The following is a 14,579-nucleotide window of genomic DNA, read 5'->3' on the forward strand; positions in this document are numbered from 1 at the left end:
CTTTTCCTCCACTGCGCACACAGTCTCGCTCGTCCGGGCACAATTCTATTGAGTTCCAAATAAAGGCTCGTAATAACAATGTGCTCCAACGCTCCAGTCTTCCTAATGGCAACAAGGGGCGGAGAGAAGGTCTTCATTTTTAGTGAACCATCAACCGAGAGCCCCCTGACGACAGGAACTCTCCGGGCCCAAAATGGACATCCGGCCCTGGCACTGGCGGAAGTCGCGAAGATGACGCGTGCGCTGGAATGCTGCTTCTACGGCCGCTTCCTTACCGAGACCGATCCGTCTCAATTCTTGGCGTGGCCAGTTCTGCTTCGTACCCCTCGCGGTACGCAACGCGCTCTACTAATTAGCCTTAGCCTCTCCCCTCCACCCAACTAGGATTGCCCTTCAGCAATCGTGGTGAGGTGCAATAGCAGCCACCTCCTCCTCATAGCCCCGCTTTTCTGCCATCGACTGATAATTGATATGAAATTATTGTTCCATCAGCAGCCGCCACCTCCTCCTCCCGCGATATCACCTATGCTGCTAGTACCGAGACAACGCCATTACCCAGCGTGGAGAGTGCACGACAGCACGCGGAATGCACGTAAACCACTTGCACAAGCAAAAAAAAAAAAGGAGGCCATTTACGCCTCTCAGCCCGCTGGCGGTTGACAAAGCACGCACATAAAAACTCATACATGGCCGGGCTAACAAATGGAACAGTTAGCGTGCGAGATTCGCGCGAGATCTTGCCAAGCCCGCTCTCACTCGTTCGCTGCCGTGCGGGAAGGGCTCGCGGGGTGTCCATTGTCTGCACGCGGGACGTACAGGAATGCAGTCGCTATAGGGACAGCGACATGGGCAAGGCTGGGAACCCATAGTTGGCATACGCGGGGGAAAAGGGTCGGTCGGACGGTTTGTCCAAGGTCCGTCGTCGTCGACCACGATCGTGAGTGCGCTCGGAGCGCTGTGCTGCTGCAATTCGCCCAGTGCTTTCCCGGGTGCGCTTGGTGTGTTGTGGGCTTTATTTTCCACTCGCTCCGGGAATGGTAATGCCGCGTACCGCGTATGATGCGATCTTTATTAAGAACCTTTGCGGAACGGGGTAAAAATGTGTAATTGTACAAAACTGAAATTAATTCGCAACTGGGTGTGTGTGTGCTTTTCATTGCATCAGTATTTAGAGAATAATTCCTCTCGTTCACAGGGAAGATCCTACAGACATAAAGGCTGTTTTTAAAATTCTGAAGTTATTTTTGTGTTTTTTACATAACCATCAAGCATTTACACTAAAAAAATTAAAAATAAAGTGACCCTTTGGGTGCAGCTATAATGTATACAGTAATTATATCAGTACTTCGATTCTTGTACATTTCCGACCCTCTTGGAAGATCGATTGCCCGATCATGCACGGTTTTGCACACCGAAGCTATTTCGCTATTTCGCGGTCGAACAAATGTGTCTGCCCTGGGGGAGGCACAAAAAAAAGTCAGTCAAGGAGAAGAGAGAAAATAGAACAACAACCATCATGGCCTCACGGTCGCATCGGTCGGCCGGGAACCTTGCATGGATATCAAAAATTCATTAATAAAAACCCACATTAGCTCGCGGTGCTAATATGCGTCCTGCATACGGAACACAGCGGCAGGGCCATTCCCTCCTTCCTTCCTGCCGGTCCTGCCCATGCCTATGGTATGTGGAGTCCTGCCCCATTCGTCGGGCAGTACACTTGTTACTACTTGCAGCCGCTCCGCTCCGTTCCGTTCGGTTTGGATTGTGATGGAATGCGGTTCCGCTGCCCTCGGTCCGTCATCTTCGCCATGGTCGGGATCGGGAGAGGAGTGTTTCTCGGGAAAGCTTTTGTCCTAGGGCATCATAAGGCCGTATCAGGCACGGCCGCCATCTTGGGCGGGAAAGTCAGTGCTTAGCATCCGGAGTGGGTTGAAACGCCCCAAACGCCCCAAACGCCTGATGAGCCGTGTTTTGTTTGGCCGTGCACAATTTGCATACTGCGAGCGAAAAGTGTGTTTACCAATGCTGCCCGAGGGATGATCCTCTAATGTTTATCCTATACTTATCGGCCGAGCAGTGTGCAGTCTTACATCGATGGTATTATTTATCTTTGTCAAGGTGTGTGAGGGGAGTTTGATGGTGCTTTGCGAAGTTAAAAGGAAAACGTCGGCTTTTCTTCATTCATTTGTGTGGATAAAAAAGAAATTATTACGTTTGATCTTTCGATATTTTAACAGTTTGAAGTTACACTAAAGCAGAACGTCAATATTATCTCTTACTCTAACTAAATCAGGATATGAATGATGAAACAAACACATTGATATCTGTCTCTTGTATTAAAATACAAAGCTTAAATTGATATTGGTAATATTGGTGCAATATCGTAGTCATTCTATGACTTAAGAAGCGTATCTATGATGCAATACTATTGGGAGAGCAAATCAATCGCAACTTCCAATGCAAAAAGTTTGTTTCCCGTCCCCAAGAAGTTTCACCTAATTCCCTGAAGAGTGAGAAGAGCAACTCGAAAAGGGAGCTGCTGATGAAACGGTGAATGACACACCGGAAGAAACGGATAAACGACAGCCCGCACAGCGGATGACGCGATGTTTGTTAATCAAAGGATAAGCAGGAAAGTTTGTTTCTTTATCCATCAGCTTGAGGGAAGAGTGTGTTTGTACCACCCCTCTCTGGGGTGCTCCCGAAAAGGCCAGTCAGTTACAGGTAACTGTTCCAAACGAAGCAGCACAATGGGCTTGGGGGGGGGGACGGGGCCAATGTCACCAAAATAGCAACCGCACAAACCGAAACATAACCCTCAATCACCGCAAATGCGAAGCCGGTTCAGAATGTCTATACTGCAGTACTGATGTGTGTGTATGTGTGCGTGTGAATAAGACGCGAATCAAAAAAAGGGGCAACCACAGCCCCCCCAAAAGCCACAGCCCAAAGCCGAACCGGTTCGCCCGGTGGAAGAAATGGCAGCCAGCAAACCGAACAATCAGATTGGCAAGCAAAATCTTCGATATGAGATATGAGTCAAGATGACAAACTCAATCAGTTGCGTTGCGCTCACGGTAGCGTAGGAATGGGAGGCCACACCACATTCTGCATTATCCCCGGTTGGCCCTGCTGTTGCGGCTGCTGCTGCTCACTGGAAACGATTTGGCAAACGTGACCAAAAAAGCGTGAGGTAGAACCGTTCCAGTTTCCTTGCTTCCCCGCATGCCTCAAGCGCAGAAATTCGGACCCGAATCCGAATTCAGAAAACAGGTACCCGAGAGGACTCTCTCGGTCCGTCGCATTAATGGGGCAAATGGGAAGAAGAAAATGGTGCAAGTGGCGAAGTGGAAGTCATTGTATGATGGACCGTGTGTATGTGTGTGTGAAGGTATGTGATGCATTCGACAATCGATGCAGTTGGCCAACGAGAGAGCAAATTCGATGTTTTGTTGAACTTACAAGAAGCTATCCGTTAGTCTGTGGGTCTCAAAAGTTTGGGTTTTGTCAGTTGTGTGAAGTAACAAGTGGGTACAAATATAGATGTATATTGAAAACGAAGCTCTCTACTCTAATCTTTCCTTTAAAGTATCTCAGAGCTATTCCGAATTGGCAAACAATGTCTAACCCGTGTATAGTATCCACGTCTCCTATCCCAATTCCACACAGACACAGGACCTGGTTTGCAAGTTTGTACCGAATCAATAATTAACAGATCAAACAAACGTTTTTGATTGTTATCTTGAGGCCGGATGAAATCTTACACTCCACCAACATCAGCAGCAGCACTGGCTTGAAGTACCGGTTATAAGCGTCGGCAAGCAAAGAGAACAGCATGCAGACCACGAAAACATCCGGGCAGTCGGAACCGTTGGAGTGGAGTTGTAAAGCCACATTCCACCCGCGTTCACATCCCAATTGGGTGTACCGGCTGTCAAAATTTGGACCGACGGAAAGAGTGCGGCTCAAAGGGAGCTTGCCATGGCACTGCACAGCACAAACTACGAACCGAAAGGCTCCCGTACGCGGACGCGCGCGCTCGCAAAACACTTCACATCCTTTCCTCCCGTGCGCGGTCTGTGAATCGATCATTGCCGCGGACTCTCTTGCAGCGAGCCTTATCCGACAGCCGGGGCCTTCTACCGAGAAACAAATCGGGGGTAACATAATCTGACAGATTGACATGTGGCCATCTGTTTCGCGCACGTATGCCTGTAAGTGTGTGCATGCAACAAGCGCTCCCAGTTTCTTTCTGTATTGTGTTGGGACGAATGGACCGGTAGTCAATATGCGATACGGACGAATGTTGAACCTCCCCGTGGTATCGTTTTCGGCTAACCAATAATTTTCAAACGGGCCCTTTTGTAGCGGGTAAGAAATGTAGAAGAAATGTTACCGACAGAGCTCACTATAGTGCTTTCCCTCTGCGGCAGGGTGGCTTTTCCTCTTATTAAATGGAAATTTAATAAATTTCTGAGCGCTACGGAGAGAGAGAGAGAGAGAGAGAGAGCGAGTATCTGAAATATTTTAATTCTCGTTAATTCTCATTTGCCATGAATAATTACGATCGTTTTCTGCTCTGTTTTGGGGGGATGGACAATGGTAGCTCCATTTCAACGCGCGCGCTCGAATGTGTGTGTATGCTGCTCCAGTTAAGAGGCTTCTGCTAGGGAAAAATTCAAAACTGGTTGTTTCGGGAGTCTTAACTCGAGATGATCGATATGTTCCCAGGAAGCTTGTTTCAGCTTGTTGGGTCGTGAGAGCGGCAACAGAGTTATGTTGAGATATGCGCACACAAACTACCGTAAATCTCATGTTCTTTTCCTTGCCATCGCATCTGGATCAGGACGCCATGGGCAATGTAATGATCACTGGCATATGATGAATTTGAGGCGACCGTTTATGTGGCGCAGTTTACTTTAAGTTCCAGCTTTCAGCTTTCTATAAGTTCGTCGCCACCACGACTTGATCCATGATGAGTAATTGGGATACGATCGTTAATTAGGAGATCCTGCATGGTCTGAACCATCAAGGAGGCGGTCGATCAGGTTGATCGAAACCCCAGCGGTAGGAATGTTGTCAATTCGGGATCTTGCCGAATTGTTCGGCATCATTGCACCGTTCCCACTTGCTAAATGGTGGATCAGTTTGTCAGCTTGTTCCCAGTGTGCCACAATAATTGCCCCACATTACCACTCGGACCGGTCGCAACACCAGACGGATGCGGGATGCGCATTTACCAGGAATGACACTCGCGATCGGTCGATCCTTCTGGTACATCCCTGCTGAATGTTGTCGTAGCCCTTCCCGATTGGTTCGTTGCAATGGACCAATCATACAATGCTACCATCTCGTGTACAAACTATTTGGAACTAATTAAGTTGTTGCTTAACCCACGGTGGACGCACTTTTGACATTGCAGTCGGCGAGTGCTTCCATGTTCACTTGCTCCCTTGCGATTCCTTGCGATTCCTTGCGCTCGGTGTGTGCTGTGCAGCAAACCACGCCCGTGGAATCCGAAAGCAGTATCGCTTGACGAAACGCTTTTCAGCTTCGCACAATCGCCAAGCATGAACGTGTGGAAATGAACGGCCGTGACATGCTGTACAGTAAAAGCCTCCTGAAGTGCATCGGGGTTTGAGCGTTTTAATGAATTCATGCGAATCAATCATGTTGAGTTTCTGCTTGTTCGCCGGAAAATGGGGAGTTTTGTCCAATTATTGAACAAGAGCATGAGGCAGTGTCTGTGGACGGGTGGACAGTCGTTTGATTGAGTCAATGTAATTAGAAGCGACTGCGTCGAAGATGTTCCACGGAAGCGCTGGTATAATTACCGCATGCTCCGGGAGTGTGCTGACTGCAGGTTGGTGTGTGTCCTCGTAGAACCACTGATGGTACTCTCCATAAGGAACGCGACTGTTGCAAATATTTGTAGTTTTCGGTTGATGGCCTGTTGATTGTCCTTTGTTGTTAGGTCGATAATTTACTGCTTGCCGAAATATGTCGCGTATCTCCCAGTGGGAAGTAGAAGCAATGCGGAGATTGACTGTTCCGAATTGTCCCCGATTGTCTTCTGTGGGGCGGCGGCACATGGGAGAACATTGGTCCATGCCTAGGCATCATACCGGAGGGAATTTTGTGAGGGTAGTTTCTCAGTATTCGTTCTTCAGTTTGCCAACCCTTTTTGGTGAAGGTCGCCCCCCCCCCTCTGCCGCCTCTACCGTTTGGTTGACCGATTCGTAAATTGCTTCGTAATAGCTTTCGTTTCCTCGGCACCAGGCATGCCGAAAAACATACCTATCAGCATTGATGGCATTATATAAGAGGATTAAAAACGAAGGAAAATGCAAAATATTTTGTGACAAGTTGGTAGAAATGTTTCGTATGCGAGCGATAAAGAGGAAGAGCAAAAGAAGCAAGGGAACAAAAGGAGTAACGCCAACAAACAAGCGAACGGTGTGGGTCGGTACGCTTTCGAACCGGGTGGTATATTTTTCGCTGTCCTTCGCTGTATCGCGCTCCGTTTTTTTTTTTGCCGTCTCCACTGCGAGCACCACTCCAATTCTGACGTTTCTCGAGGATCGCGCACGAGGGGAAGGATCCTTTATGACAGTGATTTAGCAGGGGATCTTTTTTTGTGCCGGTTTTGTACGGGTTCCTTCGCTTTGCTCTTTGTGTTTGTCAGTTGGTGCCGTCGTCTGTTGTTATTATTGTTGGCAGTATTCTGTATTCTGGTGTGCTGCGAGTGTTACCGCATACGCAGCCCGGTCCTTCTTAGGGCATTGATAAATCCTTACACAGGTGCAAACGCTGTGAGTCTGATGGAACTGGCTCGTGATTCGGTAACCATTCGTGCGTAGGGATACAATCCGGTACTGAAAATAGGGATTACTTGCGACGAGATATGACATCATCTCTCACACGCAGTCGACTACAGCGATGGAGAAAGGTGGTAGTCAAGGGTGAGCTGGATATCAGTAATGCACACCGCGGCGGATTAACAACCAGAGGCCGACGCTAATCTCCTGCAGAAGAAAGCAATTGCTGTAAAAGTTTACCAAGAAATGTCATGGTACCATGGCCAGCGGTCGTGTGGGTTGGTTTTGTGTGTTTTTTTTATATAAGTCAGGGAATTTCTTTTGGTAGCAATAAATTGTTAATTTATTGTTCACGGTGGGATTGAAGGCAAAACTACACAAGGTAGTCCTCACTGATTTTTGTTCTGTTGCATGAGTGGTACTCAACAAAAACTTCAATGCAGCTCCCCTTGTCGTGACTGAGCGCCATAATCGCATAGTAAAATTGAAAAAGTAAATACTAAACATCTCAAAGCCGTTTTCTCCAGGAAGTTGTCAATCGTTTCTTTTTTATCAATCAAGCACGCTACACTACACCCCATGCTAGCAGCATCGAAATGCAGCTTATAATCTTTTCGAATGTTTCTACCATCCTTTTCGGCAATAAACTCGAACCCTCGAACAACTTTCCACTCCAACCTCGATTAGAAGTAAATCACCACGCGCGATAGATAGCCTTTGAACGGTTTTGTGCACAACATTTGCGCCATCGCACGGTCAAGCGGCGTGGTTGCGTGTTCGAAACTTTTCGTACCGAAACGTTCCCCAGGTACGCTGCTTCTCAGTGGTTCGCTGCTTCAGTCCTTCCGAAATTATCAGCGCTTTCGTTGCAATATGGCGCGTCGCGTGAAGTTCGTGATGTGAAGCCATTTTGATTCTATCAATTTGGCTTCGATTTGTGTGTGTGTGTGTGTGCTTTTTTGTTACCTACTTCCTCAGCCAATGCCACTAATGCCTTCCAAGAAGGGTACCGTTGGTGTGCTGGTCGCGCGCAATTTTCTAACCGATTTTTATTCCCCGATAATTGCACTTAATAGTTTAGCTGTGCGCGGCGGCCTATCGCGCTCTGTCGGGCTTTGGGCAGGAGGCTCGCGCACCTACAGGTAAGGTCTTATTTTACGGTGACCCAGCTATCTTCAAATGGCCTATTCGGGACGGTTGGTAATTTATCGGGACCGTAGAAGCGGAAGACACCGTGGGCTTTTTTTCCGTTCTCCTCCCGCAAATCGTGAACCATTTGCTAGATGGTTCAACAATGTGTTGTTTCTTGCACGCTTTCTCTGGGTCTCGACCCAGTAATGTTTGCCTTTTGTGTGTCGTGCTGATGTAGATTTTATTTCAATTTGTATTTAGCTGGTCTCGTAGTACAGTCATCAACTCGTACGACTTAACAACATGCCTGTCATGGGTTCAAGCCCCAAATGGACCGTGCCGCCATACGTAGGACTGACTATCCTGCTATGGGGGGATCAATAAGTCACTGATAGCCAAGCCCACAAGTGGTACAGGCAGGCCTTGACCGACAACGGTTGTTGAGCCAAAAGAAGAAGATTTAAAAAAAACGCTTGGATTTGAACGATGTGGTGTGGTGAGAAAAATTCTTTGCAAGTGACAGTAAGCGACGAACCCGAATAAATAGACCAGTCATAATAAATACACGAATTTTAACAAAGAATGCGACATTCGGAAACAATTGCAATTAAGGTGGAATAATCTCTCTTTTTATTTATATCTCGTTCATGTATTTGCATCCCAAAGTTGACCTTGACAACAGAAGCTGAAATGAAAGTTTTTCTCAGCAATGATGCCATTTCACACACCACTTCGGAATCGGTAGTGCGGTCATTTTACTTTCAAATGGACTGCAAACAAAAATGCAAGTAATAAACAAAACCGTACCTACCGTATAGGAATGGCAAACAACCAGGCGAAACCACTAAGTTATAATCGTGGGAACTTATGGCGAATGGTACCGGCTCATTTTGGTGCAGCATACCCAACTCTACGCGTAAAACTACTCGCACATGCTGGTTTGCTTCAAGCAGCACAGTTTTCACCACAACCATAACGACCGTGCAATGAAAATGATTCACTTTCACCGGTGCGATGATGATGCACGGACGTTTGTTGGTCCGACTAGCTTTATTTCTTTTTCGGGAACCGTTGAGATGGCCGTTGTAAAGATGCATGAGAGTTATGGTTGTAGTTTTTTATGGCGAAACAGCGCAGAGTGACTTAAATCAAGCAAACAAACAACGGGGGTTGAAAATGTCGTTTGGAAAATGAGCTCTCCGCCAAATAAACGCATCCGCTGGTGGTTCGTACGATTAGCGGATTGTAATAATACTGCAGGGGATAAACGGTGCACACCATCTTACAACGGCTCACAACGGGGGCTGTACTGTTCGTACTGTTCTCTGAACAAAGCGCGCAACCATCGGGAGGACACATAACTGTAAGCGGGGACGATAATCATCTTAACCTCGTTATTATGTTTTGTTTTTGTTTTGCAGACTTCTTTGGTTCGCTGCAGCAACAAAAAAACAATCTTCTGCGCAAGAAAACAAAAAAAAGGACAGGGTTTTTATCTTGATGAACAATTACATCTTGATTTGACCGATAAGTTCAATCACGCCTCTCTCCTAAAGGCTCTCTCACACACATACAAACAGTCGTGACTCGTTACCTTCGCCAATTGCCTCCACTTGGCAAAGCTTCCAGAAATAGAAGGTACACGGAAGGTAAGGTGCCGTTTTTTAATCGATTTAGGATTTGTCAATACCAGTGGAACCATCCAATGAGAGCAGTAAAGTGTGCTTTTACAGCTTTTTTGTTGGTATGTTTAGTCTTCACCACTTCACCCTCCCAATTCTACCGAGAGGAATTACTTCCCCTGAATGGCAATTTGATGAAATTACTCATCGTTTTCTTTTTATTGCATCCCCATTATTGTTCCCCCATCTATAAATATGTAGTATTGTGGGTCGCAGAATGGAACACAATCGGAATATGATAGCATTAGTCGCAGTCACAGTGCTTGATGCTTATCGGGTGCGGAGAATTAAGATGAGCTGGCTGGGGCACAAAGGCCTCAAACGCAAAGCACACACCCCATTTGGGTCATTGCAATTATCATCACAGTCCTCGAACTGTCGATTGTGTGTGTGTGTGTTTGCCGCGTAATGTGTTTAAGCTTTTTAGGATTGTGATGTGCTTTTTACTGTGCTCTTTGCTTTGCTCTTTACTCACGAGACAGATGGTGATCGGTGTGTGCGATTGAAATTTATTTTTCTAACGCTCTTTGTGTAACTCACGCAACGGAGATGTTTAGTGCGATGGTTTGACTAGGGGAAAGAAGCTGACGATAGAATAATTATGTTTTCCGATTTGCTCAAAACAGCTAAACGACAGGAGAAGGTATTATTTTTGCCACCTGGTGGCGCATAATAATTTAAATCTGCTGTACAGAAAATAAAGAATTTCGAGAAGAGCCCATACAGTGGATGAATTGGTTGTGTTTTAAGAGATGCATTTGTTGTTTTCCATTACTACTCGCTCATGCAAACATGAATTATTCATATTCTGTGTTGTTGAATGCAATGCAATATGAAATCAAAATCAACTGGTTTCTTCAGTTACGCAACTACACATGTTATACATTACCAATCTTAACCAATTACCAATCAAACGTTCAAGCGTACATTGAACTTAATTACCACGAGTAGTTTACTACACATTTGTCTTCGGCACAGGCAGCAACCGATTGGACCCAACAGGAAGCGCCCCCAAACTCCGTACCCCTTCTTCTGGTTGGATTGATTTGCAATTATATCTCCACAAAACACAAGCACACAGCTAATGCAGACGGTACGGGGCGGCCCTGTGAAGCTTGTGCTTTCCAGTCCAGGTTTAAGAAAATGATGATCACCTCTTATTACAACGGTTGAATTGGTCATTGAACAATTACACGAAAGCATGATAAAATGCCGCTGCAATTTGCACGGATCTCCGATGCAGATGTTTCCAAAACACAGTGTTGATCGTGTGATCGTGTAAAAGTGATCGTGTAAATGTAATTTTGGACGCGAGACAACAAACTGAAAACTTTACTTGTAATTTTCCGTTTTTATTCATTCATTTTGCACAGCGTTTCACAATTTGGAATCGTTCAATCGAGGCACGCCCAAAGACGGAAACGCATTTACAGTCCCCGGAAAATCGTACTTAACCCTTACGAACCCCACCGTACCGATAATAGCGCACGCGCTGCAAAGCAGAATGGCGCGAATGCGGACCGGTACGCAAAATTAGTAATTCCACTCCCATGCTGCCACGAGCTTGCGAGTCATTAAATCGGATTAAAGCCCTATTAGCGAGCATTAAGAGCTGATTTAAACGATGTGATCGAGAGAATTCGACAAATAGCCTTAGCGTTTGATCAATTCGGACAAACAAAAACACTAGCTCGTAACGGGAATTTTGATATTTTGCTGAATCGAAAGTTCAGTGGCAGGTTGAGCGTAAGAACAATTATCTTAACCCCTTTTTTTGCTTTTTTTCTGCTTGGCTACCGTTTGACCCCGGAAGCGTAAACTTTTGCTCGATTAAAGGTTCAGGGAAGCTGCAGCTTCTGTATGCATTAATTGCCCCTAATCTTAACGGTGGCAAATGTTTGAAAACAGCAGCATATTCGGGCAGTTCACTGACAGTGTAACGGATGTGAAAAGATGTGTGCGTTCTGCTCTTGCTGTCCATGTTGGTAAGGTTTTGCAACAATTTGATGCTCGCAATAGGGGAGGTGAATTTTTTGGTCGTTACGTTTCCCTCTTCGAACGCCAAAAACAAGGAATAAATCATTTAAATCTTGGCACCGTTTTCCGCTAGCGTGTTGTGCAGCGGTGATGGCGGCGGAATTGAAAACTTACCGATAGCAGTTGAACATCATCGTGATCGTTTGGGCGCTTGTTCCGGGAGCTGCGGATCGATGCAGGCGTGTCTGTGGACGAAAGGAAATGGGAAAATAAATGGCAGTCCGGGCAGTATTAAGATAGTGAGAATTAGATGTGAAGAATTGGGGCGAATGATTTAGTTGTGGACAAGATGTTTGGCCCTCCAAATGCCCGTTTATTGTGCCGAGGTGAAACATAATGCTCTTGTCGCGGTGTCCCCTCGCGACTTTCCGTTATGGATTTTGGGCTGATTTATTGCGTTTCGATTGGAGTGGTGGAAGTGGAGCTATATTATGCATGAAAACTATTTTATTACTGTTTGGGGTGGAAATCTACATAAATTAGATGTGCGCGGGCGTGTGGTTTATTCGGAAATTAGACTTATGGTTGTGTGTGGTTGTTTTCCTGGTAGCAAATCATGATTAATGTCGCTACGAGTCATTAATGAGTCTATAGGAATAAAACACACGAGCAGTGTCTCACTGGGCATCTTTAAGTTATTTCCTTAAGCTGCTATTGATAAACGTTCTGAAGTCGAGTTCGAGTTCCCGTAGGTTTAATACGATTTCAAGAGACCTTCGATCAAATTATACAAAAAGCCACATTGGTACCTTAAAGCCAAAAAACCAAAGGCAAAATTTGAGCCGCACCTTTTGCTTCCTTCCTGCCGGATTTAGAAACGTGCAAAATATTTATCTATTTATTCTGCTGTCTTTTTCTCTCAAAGTAAGGAAGGGGCACAGCAGAAACTTCCCGCTTTACTACCGATAGAACCCCATGTCAACGCGACAATGTGAAAAGCGTAGAATAAAGAACTCTCCTCAGCGGCAAATGGTTACCGAATAAGGAACTGCACTTAACGATGCGGTCAACTATAAAGAAGCTTTCGTCACCAAACAAGCAAACAGTGCCGCCGTACGGACCATCAGCCAGCGTACGCGCGGACGCACGTCGGCATCGGAAATTGAATTGCTCGCACTCGCGTCTATTCATGATGGGTGCTTAGAAAAGGAAACGCAACAAAAAACAAAACAAAAAACAAGGGATTTATTTACTCTGCTCCAGCGTGGCGTTCGAAACGAGCCAGCGATCTCCAGCTTAATTACAAGCGCACGATCTTTAGGCTTTCAGTTTGCTGGAAAAGTGCGCTGCCTGGTTGGCTGCGTCATTCATTTAAAATGCTGGGAGCCTTTCGACATAAAGCTCTCCCGTTGGAAGCGCGTAGAAAACTTCCGCTGCAAACATGCCACAATCGATCGCAGTACCGAAATGTGCACGTCCCCAAGTTTGAACCCTTTGGAACGCACACACTCACGTTGTCCCATCGGCCCTACCGGACTCGATCGTAAATTATCCTATCAAATTGACAATTTGACAAATGATCGTGAAGGTTGAATGCAGTTCGTCCCAGGGCGTTGCAGCGCACCCGGAGCTGCTCTCGGCGGTCGTTTTTTTTTGTTTGTTTGTTTGTCTGTTTTACGCGAGCGCTCACGCGCGTACGCCCGTTGTGTGGCTCCGTTTGCTTTCCGTTTCGTCCGTCAAACCAGGCAAAGGATCGCGCAAAGGCGAAACACACCGAGGCATAAAGGGCGTGCGCTCGCGCGCGCGCGCGCACCCTGTCGGGTTGACAGATTCACCGCGCCGCAGTTGGGCGGCATGTGGCGGCTTTTTAGTTCGGGCCGTTGCATCGTCGCTTTCGCACGCGGTTCGCGTTTCACGGGCGCTTCAAAGGAAGCTCCAGGACGCGGGCGCACACGGTATCGCGGGTTTTTGTTTCCCGGCCGCAACGCCGGTGGTGGTGCGTTTGGCGGCTCTCGTTTGTGGGGAAACGGGACCGGGGCGGGCCGGGCGCGATAGTGAATTGATGCACAATGCTTTTGTTTTCCGACCGGGCTTGCCAGTACTCCCGCGGTTTCGTGCTTTTTTGTTTGTTTTGTCGCAAGTGCTGCCGGGGTTTGTCTCTCGCTCTCGCTCTCTCCGTGTGCGGCTGCCGCCGACAAGTACGATCAGCTTAGGCGTAATGTGTTGGCAAATGGTCTGCCGGGTTGATGTAGTCGATTTCCTCCCCGGCTCTCCAGCAACAGCGATATGTCTGACGATCTGTGATCATAATCGCATTGGTGAGTGGAAGGAGACGGCAGCTGCCGGGTGGACGAATGTCCCCGTTGAAAATGGGTGAAAAATGAATTGTCTCTGCGTGCGAATGGCACGCGGAGGCTCATCCCGGCTCCTGCTCAAAAGTTCCCGACCGGGTCAGCTCACCCTCCTGCCCTCGAGGAGGACGAAAATAATCGAACACAACCTGGGAAAAAAGTCCCATCTTCGTGACAACTCAGGCACACTTGCCAATCCGCGTCCCGGCGATCGTCCCGATGCAATGCGCGTGGTAGGACCAGCGGGGAGATTGGGGGATACAAAAAAAGAAGGTATATCCACCCCACCTGGCAACATAATTATGCGTTTGCGATTTGAAAATGTCACGCTACTGTCATTATCCTTTTATAGTGCTCATCAACATTCTTTCGGTGTCTTCGCACTCGGGCGCAGGCCGCTCGGTTGGCCGGCATAATAGCAACTCAGCCACCTTCGTACGGGAATGGAATGTTTCCCATTTGCGCCAATGTGGTTGGGCAAGGGGGCGAAAGAGAGGCTGAGGTTGTAGATGTGTCCTTTAGGGGCAGGTTTTGCATACATTTCGTTTGATAAGCGTGGATCGAAAGTGGAAACCGTGTTCTGTTGGTAGTTAATTATTTTTTTGCTTCAAATTATGTAA

At 46.9% G+C, this 14,579-nt stretch overlaps 1 protein-coding gene across 3 annotated transcripts in view; it reads right to left on the reverse strand.

The window, feature by feature from the left end:
* LOC121602420 (F-box/LRR-repeat protein 7) overlaps positions 1–14,579 on the reverse strand; it is a 69,658-nt gene that overhangs the window by 19,430 nt on the left and 35,649 nt on the right. For all 3 annotated transcript variants that reach the window (XM_041931193.1, XM_041931199.1, XM_041931187.1), the window contains exon 3: positions 11,783–11,853. The gene's annotated coding sequence lies outside the window, so the exon portion shown is untranslated. The remainder of the gene's footprint in view (positions 1–11,782; positions 11,854–14,579) is intronic.

This window comes from Anopheles merus, chromosome 2R (assembly GCF_017562075.2).
Source record: "Anopheles merus strain MAF chromosome 2R, AmerM5.1, whole genome shotgun sequence".
NCBI lineage: Eukaryota > Metazoa > Arthropoda > Insecta > Diptera > Culicidae > Anopheles > Anopheles merus.